Source organism: Nicotiana tomentosiformis, chromosome 2 (genome assembly GCF_000390325.3).
Source record: "Nicotiana tomentosiformis chromosome 2, ASM39032v3, whole genome shotgun sequence".
NCBI lineage: Eukaryota > Viridiplantae > Streptophyta > Magnoliopsida > Solanales > Solanaceae > Nicotiana > Nicotiana tomentosiformis.
In genome coordinates, this window is record NC_090813.1 from 9,106,535 (window position 1) to 9,118,682 (window position 12,148).

The 12,148-nt window shown below is 34.4% G+C and overlaps 1 long non-coding RNA gene and 1 other non-coding gene across 8 annotated transcripts; one reads left to right on the forward strand and one right to left on the reverse strand.

The window, feature by feature from the left end:
- Nucleotides 1–2,747: 2,747 nt before the first annotated feature.
- On the forward strand, nucleotides 2,748–7,373 carry LOC104101317 (uncharacterized). Of its 7 annotated transcripts, none has more exons than XR_011413636.1 (4): nucleotides 2,748–5,227; nucleotides 5,450–6,016; nucleotides 6,344–6,420; nucleotides 6,860–7,373. It is a non-coding gene; the product is annotated as an uncharacterized lncRNA (long non-coding RNA). The 7 variants fall into 7 exon arrangements; XR_011413640.1 differs by having other exon boundaries at nucleotides 5,453–6,016; XR_011413641.1 differs by having other exon boundaries at nucleotides 5,524–6,016.
- Nucleotides 2,922–3,139, reverse strand: LOC117276035 (small nucleolar RNA U3). The gene has a single exon (XR_004506267.1). It is a non-coding gene; the product is annotated as a small nucleolar RNA U3 (small nucleolar RNA).
- Nucleotides 7,374–12,148: the final 4,775 nt, after the last annotated feature.

Below are 12,148 nucleotides of genomic sequence, written 5' to 3' on the forward strand. Positions count from 1 at the left end.
TTAGGCTTAACTTTTGTTGGGAGAGGTGAAGTTTGGAAATGAGTCTTCCTACTTAGTGAATCACCAAAGGCAATGAACAAAATGGCAGGACAAAAGCTTTAACAAACTAAAATGATTATCAGTCTACTCTTTGATAATCATGTGACGAGGATGTATAGGCTGCTGGTTGAAACCATTTTGCAACTCGTGCTACTATTTATATATTGGCTTCTCTTTTCCATAATCAAATGCATTATCTGCTCAACTAGGTGATTTTAGTATCATATAGATCAAATCTAATTTTGGTTATCAATTTGGGTGTCTGTTAAGTAATTTTAGTTTATTGTTAGATATTATCTGCAATGCCATGTCAATTCTCATCGTTCAAAAATCGTAAAATCTTGAGGATCATATATTAGCTCTTTATTTCTATGTCTATATTTCATATATTATGGTTTTATTCAGTTTAAGCATAAAATTGCATAATTAAACAATTACTCTTCAAAATAAAGCACTTTTATTATAATAATAATTATTATTATTGTTTTTGTATTAAAAAGAAATATAGTCTAATTTTTAATTTCAAAAGAAAGCCAAAAGAATGGCAGCTTCATTGTGAGTGATTGCTCCCACATCGGCAGTTTGAAGGTAAAGGGGAGCGAAAGGCTTAGTATAAGAAATGGGCTGAGATCAACAAGACCCATGGCCTAGGTTGGTGACCTCCATTGCACTTTAGGAGGGGTGTCCGCCTAAGGTCGGCCCAAGTGGTAGTGGGGGCCTGCGTTCGCGCGGTCCCTATCCAATTCTAGCCCAATATTTTTCGGCCCATTATTTAGAACTTGTTACTTCATAAATATTATTATAATTTTTCGGCCCATTATGTTTCTGTAAATTGAGATAAGAATGCTTCATCTGCCGAGAGATTATGACAACTAACGATTTATATCAGCTATCAATCCATCACTTAGTGCTGATAATACAAATTTTAAGAGAATTGAGGTATTATTCCGTTATATAGACCGCATACTTTTATAGTAGAAAAATGAATGAAAATTATTTTAGATATTGAATAGTAAGTAGTTTCACTTTGTCTGGGAGTAAGGAGTATTTAATTTAACCTTACCACACTTGAGATGTGTAGGGATTATGAGTAAATACAACTCAGCAATTTGATAAAATTCTTAAATTGCAAGAAGCATGTTGAGACAGTAAAATACTTAATTATTTTTCACTTCTCTTGAGAAAATATAATAATTAAGAGGTTTATTTGACTATTTTACCCTTATTTATATCTTATTGGTATTTAAATCATCATAATATTACAACACAATTTAAGTATTAGTAGTCTTCAAGAACAATTAGTACTAAGGGTAAAATAGAAAATGACAATTAAGTTTGTCTAGAACTTCTAAAATGACAAATAATTTGAGATAATTATTTTTTAGAAATTATGAACAGAGAGAGCATATAATTAACAATAACTGAGTAGTTAGCACTTTCCTTAATTTTTTTAAGACTTTGACATAAATTTAATGCGGAAGAAAGTTGAACATACGAGCGGTGGTGGAACCAGAACTTATATAAGGGGAATAAAAAAATATTACATCAATTTAAACTTGTGATCTAAACCAAAATTTGAATCATCATTGTCATTTTATTAAAATCTTTCCTAATGTTAAAGAATTTTAATAATCTATATATAACCAAAAATCAATTTTGTTATATTTGTATATTATACAACAACAATATACCCAGTATTATCCCACACCACGGGGTCTAGAAAGAGGAATATGTATGCAGACTTTACTCCTATTTTGTGAGGATAGAAAAACTGTTTCTAATATACCCTCGACTCCCTGTTTGTATATTATAATTTTCTGAAATGAGATTCAATTGAATCCTTGGCTCTACATAGCTATGCGCCTACATATAACGAGTTGCATTTGTTACATTGATAGTTGTGCGACCATAAAAATGGAATGATGAAAATATTACAGAATAAACAAGTATCTTGATTTGAAATCTAACTTAAGAAATAGAAATTACATTACAATTTATCACATGTTTTTGTAGCTTGATTTTCACACTCAGTCAAATCTCTGTATAATATCATTATTTTATTATAATTTTTTAAACTTTTATAGTGAATGACTGTTATACACCTATAATAACATTTGACATTTAAATATTTTCTCGCTGTTATGGACAAAATTATCAAATTTTTTAAAATGTTACATATAAAAGATATATGTAACATTCCAATAAATGATAATTTCCTATAATTTTTAATATAGTATTATATATTTTTGTAATTCAATATTAGTTACTTAAAATTTTTATTGTTATTTATTAACATTTTTCTATGAGGAGTTCTACCTCATCACTCACAAATTTCTAAAATACCAAAAGATTCAAATTCTTTAATTTATTTTGTTATCTTTGAATAATTGTGGTAAAAATATTTTCTTGTGTTACTTTCTTATAGTGTTTAGTAACAAAGATAATAATAAATTTTATAAGATATTTCACGCCTCATAAATCATAATAAGGACATATAAAAACTTATGTGGAATAGGATTTCTTTATTTTATTGAGCTAGCTTAGTGAGATTAAAATTAGTTATTTTAGGAACTTACATTTCTTTCTTTAGTGTTTGTTCAATAACGAAAAATATATTATTTATGTAATTTTTAAAAATTTATATATTCATTGATACGTGCATTACACGCGCTCAAAGCGCCTGACTAGTCTAAAAACAATATACAATTTAGGTGAAGTAGATTGCTTTAGCTTATAGGGAAGGCTTGTTGTCTCGAAAAGTTATTCTAGTGAATATGAATGGTGAATTTTAGCAGTCATCTATGGTGAAATTTGCAGGAGGGATTCAGCTCAACTTCAAGTAACAGAAATGGAGAATATCAAGAGCAAAAAAAAGGAATTGTAGTCTGTCAGACAGCCATTAGACCATCCCAACACCCATGGTTAGGGGGCTAAGAACGATCATCTACGGCACCATATAACCCGAGGGCCGTGGGAGCTGTTAATCACGCTCTGGTCCAATGGCCATGTCTCATCAACCAGACTTGGTTTCCTGTCTCCTTAGAACTCAAGGATACAGTGGTACGAGCCTATAGAACAGATCCTGTTCAAGTAAGGTCGTGAACTTCATCTTCGTCATCTGTGCTTGTAAATGCCTTTTCTGTGCTTTATATTGCCGATGAGGGACAGAGAGAGTGTCGTTCTGCAGTGCACGAAGTGGAATTGAGTCAGCTTTCATATGCGAAGATTTCAGATATCTATCTAAATGAAAGCAGGCCGTTTGATGTTAACAATTTGTATAGGGTTATGGAACATTGGAAGATTTCAGAAATTCCACAAGACGGGAAATTGACGAAAGTAGGTGTTAAATGGGTTTGTTTGATGATTTTGCTTTTTAATTTTATTTTATTTTAAGCTGGAAGTTTGCTATGACGAAGATCAGAAACCTAGCCAGTTGTTGTCCTTTTGATCTCTCCAATCAACTAGAACTATAAAACATTTGTAATTTTTTCTATGCGAGGACTTTTTGAGGCCAAATAAGAAGAAAAAAATAAGTAAAAGGAGAAAAATTATAAATGTAGAATCTGCTAATAAAGAATTTGTATGTCCAGTTACTGTTTAAATAAATCAGTATCTCTCCATGAAAGAAAGGTACATGTCTACCTACTTTTAATATTTGTACTCATTGTAGTATCTTTAACAGTGACAAGAGAAATTCATTGTGATATTTAGAAGCTAACATTTTCAAACGGATTGTTTTATATATATTGCAAGTTCTGTGTGTTTCGGGAATCTTGATTAATAAAATAAATGATGAGAAAAAAGAAGCTCTGGCTACAAAATCCACAGCAGAAAAAAGAAGCTACTACTTGAGAGTTCATGCTGCATAAAATATGATGAAATGCCTCCTATTAGGGCAGTTATCACACCCCTGGAGGCAAGAGTTAGAGGCTTAAAGTGTGCCCAATTAGAGGTACATACAACTTTAGCGCTTTGCATTTGTTTGAGGAATTGCATGTGCTACCTTGTTTAAGTTTAGTAAAGGTGATTCTTCTTATCTTCTATCCATGCCTGTTTGGAGGATGGGTTACAAATGCAGGACGACAATAAAGCTCTAGATCAACTTACATCTAAAGAAGCTGTTGTACTGGAGGCAGAACGACTCAACGAACTATTAATTATATGGCATTGGCAAACCTGCAAAGGCAAACCAAGATCTGATGAAACAGAGAGCGGTATGCCAGGTTGCTTATGGTCCTTCAGTTTTGTGATACCAATAGGAGCATATTCTCCTGTTAGCTGCCACTATCAAGATTTTCATGTAAGCATCTTGACTCTTTCTGAAGCAAGAGGAAAACATAATGCACAGACAAGACAAGAGGTTGCAAAGTTGAAAAACTAACATTACCTGTCGATGTGCTTGAGGAAGCTATATTGGCTGGTGGAGCTGCAGCAAATGCTGCTGTACAAGAATACCAGAGAACAGTTCAAGAAAATAATTTAAATGGCTATCAACTTTTTAACTCTTCTTTATTGATAGCTTTTTTTTAATTGGTTATCTGTTCTTTGGTTGTTTGTTTTTTTTAAGTTTATACATATAAATTATGAGCTGGCCCGTGCAAAGATATCTGCAAATAGAGTAGAAATTGTTGTTGCAAATGACTGGAAAGATGCCAATGACAGTAATGCCCATAACTGGGCATGTCTGCTGTTGTGTCATTATATTGCTTTTCTTGTAACTGTCATAGCAGCGTTATTATAGAACCTTCCCTACAAGTTTGGTGTCCTGCGAGGGAAAATATTGTGACAGCAAAGCAAGTCAACATCCTTAATCTTCCCTTTTAGTTGTTGTAGTTCCATCAAGTCCTTTCCAGAATGTTATCCCCTTTTAAATGGAAACTCTTTCGCTTCACTATTTATTACTCTTTGCACTACTCCAATATTTTTGTGGACCCTCTTCTGTTCATGTAGTTTAGAATTTATTGCAAATGAGAGGTCCAACCAAAAAGGCGAGATAAGAAAAGAGAGTTCACTATAAAGAATGACATCAAATTTCATATATGGATATACACACGTATGGAGAAGTTAAGAGTATCAATGCTTAGGGACTAATATTTCTTCTCTATAATCTTGTAGGGAGAAACACAATACCTTAAAAGATAAGCTAGTGAGTGCAGCATGCTACACAAAGGCAGAAGCACAGTTGAAGGTGAGAAACTTGATGTCTCAGAAAATTATACTGCTCTGCACTTGTTGTAGACTCCTACTAATGGCATCTTTTTTTTTCCTCCTTCCCCTTTGATCCCACTTTGTTGGAGCTATTGCTCCTTTGGTGACTCGAACCCACGACCCTGGGGTTGTAGGTGGGGGTACTGACCATCTGAGCAACCCCCTCTTGTCCTAATGGCATCTTGATGTCTTGATTTCTCAGCAGTTTTGCTTTAAAATTTTGGAAAGAAAGACTTGAGACGTTTACCAGTGTTACTTCTCTCAATGTGTCTGAAGGCCGAAGCATACCATCTAGGTGCTAATGATGTTTGTCTCTTGGAGGAATTGAAATTAGTCTAGACCCTATCTCGGATGGAATTTCATATGTTTCTGGAGCACTAGATGATTTGCTTCATAAAGAGGTTATTGTTTTATGCAAATCTTGCTGTGAGAAGGATAAGAGCCTAAGGAAAAAGCTGATGCTACTGAGGTCCATGCTCTATTTTCTCTGACATTTTGACCAGATGATTTTCCACCATATACACTGTATCCCTCTTGTTTTCTACCTTTAAATCCTATCCTTATTTTTGTATGGAATACATTGATGTTGGAAAAAGAAAGTTAAAACATTGAACAAGGCAATGAACTTCAGGCCAAAAGTGCAGAAAGAAGTACTTGTAGCCATTGAAAATGAGATTGCTGCAATCCGTGATGGCAATGAGCATGATCAAAGCTTAGGGCGCACCAGTGCGGCCAAGGGACCTGTTAATGATCATGCAATTTCAACAAGGTGATGCTTTTGAATAACCCTGTACTATCAAATTTTTCTGCTGACGATGGACTAAATTTGGATCATTTGTATCAAATCAATAAGAGCTGTATACATCAGAGGGAAAGTGAGCCTCTAACCGTAAATGTCTGAAGATAGGTCATGAACTAGCTTTGGCTTAATAGATTGGCTCATTTATTTATGTTTCATATTAGGAAGAAAAAACATAATGTCTTACTTTCATTAGATGCACATGTTCTTGGTCAAGGAATGGTTTTCATTGGAAGAAGAAATTGCAGGTCTTGTATGTTTATTTGTAAAGGTGATGAAATTAGCTTGTGTTTGCAGAAATGGATGGAGCTCGTAAGCTTCCAATGTCCAATTAATTGCAGTCCGGAAAGGGCAATATTTCACTTTAGTAAAAGGTACCCTTTCAATGCGCCAGTCCAGTTTCTCTAGTAGTTAATTTGTAAAGAACTTAGGTGATAGTACTATTTGTTTCCTTTCTGTGTATGTTTGTAGAAGTACATTATCATAAATTGATTAAGGAAATTGTTCTCAAGCATGGTGCATGAGTCTATTCTCAGGCTTAACTTTACAAATCAATTTGCGTCCTATTCTCTTTGACTCCATTGTATACTTCAAATCGAATATCTTGAGGGGTTGTACTACAAATGGGAGACGATGGGAGATTAAGAGTCTGTTTGACCAAGCTGCAGGATGACAAGAAAGCTCTAGATTAAGGAAGTTGTTCTTCTAGATATAGACGAGATCTGCTTATGGTCCATCAGTTTGTGATATCAATAGGCGCATATATCGCCACTATCAAGATTTTCATGTAAAGCATCTTGATTCTTTCTGCAGGAAGAGGACAACAAGATACACATACAAGAGGTTGCAAAGTTGAAAAACTAACATCACCTATTGATGAGCTTGAGGAAGCTATATTGGCTGCTAGATAAAAACAACGCTTAATGTGACAGTATTCAATCACTACGAACTTCTTGGGCGACTAGACTCTGGCTATATTCTTGTAGGGAGAAATGCAATACCTTAAAAGATAAACTAGCGATGAAGAGCATGCTGCAGAGGCAGAAGCACAGTTGAAGATGTGAAATTAGATTCTTCAGAAAATTATACCGCTCTGATCTTCTTGTGGACTCCTACTAATGGCATCTTGATAACAACAACAAGAACAACCCAGTGAAATCCCACAAGTGGGTCTTGGGAGAGTAGTGTGTACGCAGACCTTATCCCTACCCGAGGGAGTAGAGAGGTTGTTTCCACTAATGGCATCTTGATGTTTCAGGAAAAGTAACAGCTATGCTTTAAGTTTTGTAAGAAAGACTTGAGACATATATCAATATAACTTCTCTCACTGTGTCTGAAGGCCGATGCATAAGCACTGGCCACTGGGTGCTAACGACATGTCTCTAGGAAGAATTGAAAATTTGTCTAGACTCATCCTCTAGTGGCTTTTCATCAAGGAAAACAAGTTTCCAATCTGGATCATCCTGGTCCAATGGCAGTAGCTCATCGTTAAATCAAGCATAGCTGGCTAGCTCATCTGATGGCATAGCTGATAAGAGGATAAAGAAAAGCACGTCCATTATAGGAGTGGCAAGCGTGCGGGTCGGGTCGGACAAGGTTCGGGTCGAAAACGGGTAATGAAAAAATATGATAAATTATTCGACCCGACTCATATTTAATACGGATAAAAAAACGGGTTAACTGGTGGATAATATGATCAATTTTGGGAGAATTCTTAGTCTCTCTAACTTGAGGAACCCTCAATTTGAGGTTTTACAAATGTATAAGTTAGACTCATTGGTTATCCATTTTCTAAATGGATAATATGGTTCTTATCCATATTTGACCCGTTTTTAAAAAGTTTATTATCCAACCCATTTTTTAGTGAATAATATGGATGATTAAATATTTTTTTTTAATCATTTTGTCACCCTTAGTCCAGTAGTACATGGAGCAGAAATAAAAGTGGTCTAGTGAAGCCAGTAGTTCAACCAGAATAATTTCTGGATAAGATATAGAGATACGAATGCTAATGAGAGAACAAAGATGAAAAACCAAGATTATGTTTCCGAAATTTTAATGATATGATCAGAAAAAGGTTGTTTTAGGCAAAGCTCGCCATAAGAAGGATCAGAGCCTCAAGGAAAAAGCTGATGCTATTGAGGTTTTGTGCTCTATTTTCTCTGCCATTTTGACCAGATAAAATTCCACCGTATCCCCGATTTAAGTTTGGAATTGAACCTAGTTGTTGTTGTTGTTGAAATTCCACCATTTCTACCTTTTACTCATATGCTTATTTGTATGGAATACACATGTTTTGGAAAAGAAAGTTGAAACACTGAACAAGGCAACGAAAATTAAGGGTGAAAAAGTGCAGAGAAAAAATGCAACAATTGAAAATAGATTGGCTCGGGTCTCGTGCCTTTATAGCGGTCAAATTTCGTAGGCTTGTAATTCTTGGAGAGCTAATACAAATCGAGCACTATTTCATTTTAGTGAAAGTCCTAATACTTCCCAAATTACTATTGTAGTATACGTACAACAACAACAATTCAGTATAATCCCACTAGTAGAGTCTGGGGATGGTAGTTTGTACGCAGACCTTACCCCTACCCTAGGGTAGGGAGACTATTTCCGATAGACCCTCGGCTTCCTCCCTCCAAGAACTCCCTACCTTACTCTTGGGGTGACTCGAACTCACAACCTTTTTGTTGGAAGTGAAGGGTGCTCACCACTAGAACAATTCTAGTATACGTAGTAGTTCTTAATTTCTCCGTACAAAAAGTTTTCAATGGCAAACATATAGGAGTAACTATCAAAAATTAAATGCTATCAGACGGTTTCTTCTTTGCTATTGTGCTGATATGTTCTTCGAGGAAGTAGCTTACTGATAATATTTTGTTTTGATTTTCAAGGTCAAGTTGAATCACTTTGAAGATCAATAACATGTAGATTATTAGTCTCTTGCTTTGTTGAATGTTGATAAAGAGTGTAAAGGTAGCTCTTTGAGAAACATGAGTTGGCACCTCTCATAAATCAAGAAATGTATTTATCTATTATCTCTTTTGTTTTTACATTTATTACTCACATTTTAAGACAAAATCAATTATTACTTAAAAAAGGCACCGTTTCACAATACTAATTACTTCTACCTCCGTTAAGACCAATGAAAGAGGAATAAAGCTGCCGATTCACAAACGACAAGCTAAAAATCAGGCTTTTCAATTTCAGGAGGGTATGCGAAGCCACATCTCTTTGCCACCATTATAGTTTCATATGTTCAAGGAACTCTCACAGCCATTCTGATAGATCTTCCGCAAATTCGTCACCACCGGTAAACCTTCAACTTTGGTATCTACAAGAAGATGCTATAACAACTTATTTTATTTTGCTGTTTAATTTTGGATTATATTTTAATGGTCATTTAGGGTTCATTACCGTATGTCTGACTTGGGTATGATTGATTGTTATTTCCTTCAGAAACACTGGTGATGTGAATTAAAACTAAAAGGGTGGATATTTAAAGCATGTACCTTGCTATTGTGATACATTTGTTATTCAATTTTTCTTCCCTGTAATTTGTAGATTACTACAAATAAAGCTAAAACATTTCCAGGAAAGAAGCAGTGTAGTCTTTCACCAAAATGAACACAATTGTTCTCCAAAAACAATTTTACCATAAGGTTGACTCATGGAATTATCAGGAACAGTTAAGGATGGCCTTTAATTTTTATATGATCATTGTAACTGGATTTTATCTTACATGATATATCAAATGTAATTCATTTACATTTGCTTTCCTAGTGTCTTTCCGATCTATTTATGAGTCATGACATGTACCTTGCTATTATGATACATTTATAATTCAGTTTTTATATGCTGTAATTTGTTGATTACTATGAATCAAACTAAACTGTTTTTTGGAAAAGAATCAAAGTAGATTTTTGCCACAATTAAAAAAGATGTTCTCTAAAAAAAAAGTTCACCATAAGATTGACTCTGGGATCAGGATTTATCTTTCATGATATATGTAGATCATTTACATTTGCTTTCATTATATTTTTCCGGTCTTACCTTACTATTCATGTGATATATTTGTAGTTCAGTTATTGTTCCCTGTTATTTTTATATATTGGTACCGGCATTAAAGTTATTTTGAAAAACATACATGGACTCATGCATTTTGACATATATAATTGAGTGAAGAAAAAAGAAAATTGAATGGTACATGTGAAATAAGTGATCATGAATCTTTATATGTATTGACAATTAGGGGAGTGCTATTTCTAACTAGGTTTTTAAATAGAAGATTAACTTTTAATTCTTGCCTGCATTGTTTTTAGGCTCTAACCTTTGTAGAAAAGAATTGGTTTAGCTACACTGCCACTTTTTAACTTACCTTCGTTATGCAATAGGCATTACAGTTTTTTTCCAAGTGGAGAACTCCATTCAAGAAAAAACAAATGCAACATACTCTTTAAATAGCATGATTACAAGTTTATTTTTATTTACCTATTCTTCTAATTTCCACACCTTATGCACCAACATCTTTCACAGTTTTTTTTTTCATGTAGTGCATAACCATTAATTGGCTTACTGATCTACAATCACCTTTTATTTCCACAGCTTTTGAAACTCACGGGGAAAGAAGATGGAATCACCCCTCCCCTAAAAATGGAATTATCCTCTATCATCGACATGATCATATCAGAGGCATTTTGAAAAACAGGATGAGAAGGAGTGATGGCTGGGTCAACTCTAGAATTCAGGAAAAGAGTGTCATTTCATCCTATGTTAGAATTCTATACCTCAGATGGCGGTATTATTAGGTCTTCTGATGCATTTGCATTAATCAGTGAGAACGAGTTCTTCTATAAACAATACCGAGAATACATGACCAAAACATCTTTCTTCTCTGTGGGATTGGCAACGTAGATTTATTTGAGCAGTTATTGGTATGAGTTGTTCATACGACATCATATTGTGGCTGGTCGATGATCCTAACAAGGAAAGATTATACCACTTTTATTACCTCGCATTGTTGCACTACAGATTCTGAATTTTGGATATTTTTGTATTTGTAAAATTGTATAAGTACAAAGGAGGGGCAAGTGAACGAATGTCAGAAGTTGAAACACTGAACAAGGCAACGAAAATTAAGGGTGAAAAAGTGCAGAGAAAAAATGTAACAATTGAAAATAGATTGGCTCGGGTCTCGTGCCTTTATAGCGGTCAAATTTCGTAGGCTTGTAATTCTTGGAGAGCTAATACAAATCGAGCACTATTTCATTTTAGTGAAAGTCCTAATACTTCCCAAATTACTATTGTAGTATACGTACAACAACAACTCAGTATAATCTCACTAGTGAAGTCTGGGGAGGGTACGCAGACCTTACCCCTACCCTAGGGTAGGGAGACTATTTCCGATAAACCCTCGGCTTCCTCCCTCCAAGAACTCCCCACCTTACTCTTGGGGTGACTCGAACTCACAACCTTTTTGTTGGAAGTGGAGGGTGCTCACCACTAGAGCAATTCTAGTATACGTAGTAGTTCCTAATTTCTCCGTACAAAAAGTTTTCAATGGCAAACATATAGGAGTAACTATCAAAAATTAAATGCTATCAGACGGTTCCTTCTTTGCTATTGTGCTGATATGTTCTTCGAGGAAGTAGCTTACTGATAACATTTTGTTTTGATTTTCAAGGTCAAGTTGAATCACTTTGAAGATCAATAACATGTAGATTATTAGTCTCTTGCTTTGTTGAATGTTGATAAAGAGTGTAAAGGTAGCTCTTTCAGAAACTAAATATACCAATTTTCAAATAAAATGTAAAAAATGAGTTCGCCAAAGTTTATTAGCACCTACAAGGCTACAACTTTTAGTAGAAGAAATATAACACTACTGGTATACTTAGTAGGCGTTTGGACATGAATTCCAAAAATAAAATTCAAATTTGGAATTTCACTAAAATTTGAAATGAAGATGAAGTTGTGTTTGGTTATAATTTTTGCAACATATTTGGATTTTTTTTTCTACATATTTTGCAACTAAACACTAGCAACCTTCCCATTTTCAATTGAGATTGGAAAAATTGTAAGATTTTGATAACCAAACATTATTTT